Below are 6,171 nucleotides of genomic sequence, written 5' to 3' on the forward strand. Positions count from 1 at the left end.
CAAATGTTATCGAGTTGAATTAAACTTAAATTGAGTTCGACTCATTTTCATCCCTAATTATATCAAAAATATTAGTCTAATCAAACTAAGTGAGTTGGAAGTTGGATTAAATTGACTCACTAAAATTTGTTAAAAAGATTATGACTTAACTCATCAAATCAAATTAAAATATAGAGAAAAAAAACACATATGAAACTCATTTATTATTTTTATTTATTTATTCTTTTTTTTTTTCTACTTTAATGATATTCAATTTTTAAGTAGTTACTTATTATATTTTTATTTATTTTTAATAGAAATGAATGGAATGTCTCTTCTAACCCTAGCATTAAAGAAACTCAATATTCAATAAAATGAAGTTTTCTTATACAATGAGTTCAACTTGTCTTTATCCAAGGCTTATTTTTTTCTTCTATAAGACCGATACTTTATTATCTACCATTTCTACATAATTTAGTATGTATTTATTCAAATTAGTTATGACTATATATGAAAATTAATTAATTAATATATAGTACCTACTCTTCAACGTTTTACCTAATATAATATATATATATATATATATATATATATATATATATATATATATATATATAAGTTACGTAGATCATCGTCTTTCTTATTTGAAAATTTATGCAAACCAAAATTAAATAATAGTAATAGAACACGCTACGCAAACTTGATTTGACGTACAGGAATCTCGATATCAATTTCATAAACTGGTCCGTACCAATCTTTTCAGCATAATATCCTTTCAATCATAGATTTAGATGTTAAATTATAGGCGTGATTACGGTCTGGCGGGTTAAAAATGTTCTTTTCAGTCCAATCTGACAAAAAAAAAAAAATATATAGGCCAATTTTCGATCATTACAGTAATTTTAGTTTTTCAAGTAAGTTTGGGTTGATCGAATTTCAGATTACGCATATGGATTTAATTGGATTCCACCATATTGGGTCCAACATTTTTTGTCATTTTCTTAATTTATTTTAATTATTTAAAATCTATAAAATGGTTTAATTTGATTGGACTATATTAAAACTAAAATTTTTTTTTTGTCTTTTATTCTCAACTATTCAAAATCTATTAAAATATTATTAATAATTTTTTTTATTAGTAGACTTTAATACTTAATATATACGTTATAAAAAAAGTAAATAGCAGTTCAAAGTCAATTTTTTATAATGATTATTACTAAATTTTAATGTTAATCAATGGAAGAAAAAAAATAACAAATCATGTTTATATATATAGTCTAAATACTGAATCTGCAGTTTTAATGTTTATTATAAGTCAACATCAAATCTTAGATGATATTTTCATAATAAAACAAGCAAATATGTTCATTCACAAGTAAATATGATATTTTCAATGCTTCATTATGAATTTTAGCATTCAGAATGTTGGGCAACTCAACACTCTCTAATGCTATAAAATTTCAGCATTCAAAATCCAATAAAAACACCAAAATGAAAGAAGCACAAAGGCCACTACAAATTTAGCTATCTATGGTCAATCCAACCACCATTTCGTTGGACCAATTTGCTTTAAGGCAACAATATTTGCATCAAATAATCAATCAGACATGAATCTTATGCTCCACTATACTGATCGTTGTCATGGTGTGGTGGTGATACTCTATGTTGGTGTTCAAAACCATCATCCATTCCTAAACCACCTCTCTTTGAGGAATTGCCCTTTGAACTTCTATAAACCTTGAAAGTTGAAAGCATCATGGTATATAAGAAATATTTTATACATTCAAATGCAATGACAAACTTAAGACATACATTCAGAGTCATACCCCAGAACCCTTCCCCTCAATTGCAGCAACACTAGACCTTCACATTATAGTCACTCTTGAAGGTACATGAGGCCAACTCCTAAACCCCCCAATGATCCATTCATAGGGTACATGAGCCTTATGATTGACTTGATCAGTTATAACCAAAAAGATTAAATAAATAAAGTGCACATTCTATTATAACACAAATAGGAAATTCTTTTCCTAGGTTGAGTTTTATTAGAAGAAAAGCTCAAAATAATAAAAATAAGACTAGGCAAAATAGAGGGAAAAATAAAATTAAAAAATAAATACAAGGATGAAAATGAAGATCAACAAAAAAAACATGTAGTATTATAATTCATTGAATAATATACACAAACTAGTAATTCAAAGTAGAATTTTTCAAAATGCTACTCACTAAAATTAATTAGATAAATAAAAATATATTTATTACTCTTTATTATTATCATTGAACATGTGGCATCTCCAGACCACTCTACTGCCACTTGAGCTGTGCCACCCATTATACCCCAATAGATAATAGAATTAAATAAGGATGAAATTTGATTAATACTTGCATGTAAAATGAGTTCACATATAAATTGCCTCCAAAAATCCAATCAAAATGAATCAAAATTATAAAACATAAAGTTTTCAATTGTACTTAAACAAAAGGAAACGGTAAATAAAAAATAAATTATAAAAATCTAGTCTAATCCCATAGCCCCAATGTCACATTATTAGAACAACCATTTACTTCCATTCATGATACCTTGAGTATTGACCTCATCACTTACATCATTACCTAAAACAAACCACAATGTACACGAGCGAGAAAAATAGGCATTCATATGTACGACACAAGGAAAGAATTTCACTCAAATATATGATCAATCGCACATACAATTCATAGTAATACCCAATCACAATATTATTACCATTACATATATCCATCGACTAAATCACCACAATCACATCATCGTCTGACTCATGCATTATGCTCATGCTCACATCAATGCATATGCAATGCAACCTCCTAAGAAACATCAACTCAGAACGTCGCACAATGGGCGAATTTCATGAATATCCTCATGCACCGCCATGCATGGCTACACTGTTTACATAACTTATGATGATGGCACACTGTTAATCACCATTTATGGCCAGTGTATAAATAATGCATCTCACACCGTTTACATCACTTATAACCGGTGTCACACTATTAATGCTCATATCATGTCACCTCATCTATTCATCATTTCTATCCATGCCAATGCACAATTAATAATAAGTCATATCAACCCACATTTATACGTCCACTCATCCACACAAACACCATTTATACTTAATCATACAATAGTCATTACTGAACATCATATAATTCACAACCACATCAAAATTCATCAATATAATACCATATTTCATAACATCAAACTCATTCAATCATATCATAAGTATTATAAGGCATCACTAAGAAATCATAAAGTATCACAAACATGCCAAAAAGTGGTTTCAAAACGTCACAAAGGCAAACTGAAAGAAAACACCCACGTCGGGCACCATAAATCCTAACAGCTTGACCTATACTCACTATTTTGACCATAACTTGAGTTATAGACATCCTTTTTTAGTGATTTCAATGCCATTGGAAAGATAACATCCAAGGCTATAACTTTTGTGAAGAACAAAAGGCCTAAAAATTTCTTTAAGGTCACCTCGCATGGCTGACAACACAAAACTTAATATTTCACGCACTAGAATGGAGACTGAACTTATAACTTGCATAACTCGATCAATTCTTAACATTTTTACACGATTCTAGAGTATAAATTATAGCCCAAGTGTCTACTTTATAACTCAACAAAAAAAAATTGATTTGGTTAACGACACTGAAAGATATTACAAAAATACTAAGGTATATCGATAAGTAAAATCTCTTAATACAATCAATTATTATCCTGATCATCAATATATATATATATATATATATATATATATATATATATATATATATATCCTATTCGTATTCTACACCCGGCTTTACCAAGTTGTGCCCGACTTTAAGCCACAATAGAGAGCACACACAATCTCACGCTCGGTGAAATTACAATTTCGTCCGACGCCAAACGCAAACAGAGAGCATATAATGATCTCACGCCCGACGAAATTACAATTTTGCCCGACGCTAAGCACAAATAAAGACTCCCTAAATTGATTATGCTTGGTGTGACACATTCCACACCCAACTTAACCCTTCTTGGGCTTCACATTTATCAGTATGAATGCAAGCCCAACGCCAAGGACTCACGTCCAACACCAACACGTTTTCCAAAAAATACATGACAAATAGAACATCACCGAGACTCAAAATCAAAATACACACATCCTTTTATCAATCCAATAGATCAGAAACACTTAATTTTACCCAAAAACACATTATACATCATTAACTCACGAAATCACACATCAATTAACAATATCCCACAGAGACATTCCAATGAATTCAATTACCTATCAAATCATCATTTTCACTAGATAATACAATAAACACAATCACAATTCAATATAGAACCTAACTGGATCATCAATTTCAACTTCAGAAAAGAATTAGAAAATATTAGGAATCTAGGGATTTACCCCATTACCCCATTCTCTCTTGTAATCCCACACATGAATTACTTATTTCTCTCCCTTGTACTTTATTGTGACGATAAGAGTAGTTTGATGCAATTTGAGACAATCTAAACACTTCTCCTCAAAGCTCTTTCCTTCTTTCCTTTCTCACTCTCAGTCCTTTCAGAATGCAAAATGAGGTAGATCTCGATAACTCTACCTAACCCCTCTCTTAAAAGCTCACTGAATCGGGTCAATCCAGCTCGTTTCCCTTCTCCCATTAAATTAAATAAATTAATATAATTCAATAAAACTACCTTATTATTATTTAATAAAATAATTCTCCATATTTAATTTCAAATAATAATTATGAAGATAATATAATAATATTTAATTACAAAATTACTAATTATTTAATAATATTTATTTTTAGAAAAATTAGGATGCTACATGAGCCAAACCCCAAGACTACTTATATATCGTATGTCAAAATAAAGCTCCATATAATTACCTATCCATGTATTTATACTTTATAAGTACAAAACCAAAATGTCTCCTTCAAAGAGACATTTTTTTTATAAGTACCTTCATAGAGATCTACATAACTTTACATGAACCTTTTAGCTTCGCTTCATTTTATAATAGTTTATTATTTAGAAAAGCTCAAATAATGAAAAAAATTACAAGATGTTTGGTTATTTAAATTAGCTTAGGGTAGTAATTAGCCAACTTAATGAATGCCACTTTCATGGACGAAGGCATTAGCTCCCATAAGAGCCTTGTGTGGTTGTAATTGCAAACCAGGGTATTCTGGTTGTAATTACAAACCAGGGTATTCTTCGACCTGTAGAAAATGATCATCATAGACCAAACAATCAATAAATGTATTTTAAAAGAAATGAGAGATAACATAAAGATTAGTTTCATATTTTATCCTATCCAATGACACTCCTATGTGGCCTTACCCCCTATATAGTTGGATGTATGGTGCCTAAGATGAAAAGTCCAATAAAGTGGTAAAGATTGTAAATTAATGCTCACCTGCAACATCCATTTTGAATTCTTATAGTAATCAAGATCAACCACTTCAGTATCATGGTATGTAACCTTAACATTAAGTATATGCTTATAGAAAGATCGGGTAATGATTGTTAAAGAATTACAAATAATCAATTATGAATTCTAACCCAATACCTGTAATCCACAAAAGATTGAAAAAACTCTAACAAATGTGTAATAGCAAAATATATGTAATAGCAAATAGTTAGCAAAGGAATAAAAAAATACCTATAATAAAAAACAAACAGCAAAATGCCTATAATAGAAGATTGTTCAACTTCCAATCAACAAAGGAATAAAAAAAGATAATACACAAAGATGTCATAGAAAAATACCTATAAGTAAAACAAATTTATATACATATCAACAAAATCATACTTATAAAAGGTTGTCAAAGTTTTAAATTGCACAATTGAAAATCTATTTTAAAAAATTACCCAAAAAGATCCAAGTTGCAAGTAATCAATAAGATTGATAGAAAAATAAGTGTCATGGGAATCATTTTGTACAATTCCCCAAAAGGAACAAAAATAGCCACGTCTCTAACAAATGGCTTCAAATGACAAAAAGCTTAATCTACCAAAAAAGGAACAAATTAGCAAGAAACATAAAAAACATAAAGCACTAAATCAAATATAAGGTTAGTTCGTTTAAGTCCCAAACATCTTAAATATGACGAATCACAACAATGGTTGTGATTGAGATGATGGAC

Source organism: Cajanus cajan, chromosome 4, assembly GCF_000230855.2.
Source record: "Cajanus cajan strain Asha chromosome 4, NIPB_CcT2T_4, whole genome shotgun sequence".
NCBI classification, from domain to species: Eukaryota; Viridiplantae; Streptophyta; class Magnoliopsida; order Fabales; family Fabaceae; genus Cajanus; species Cajanus cajan.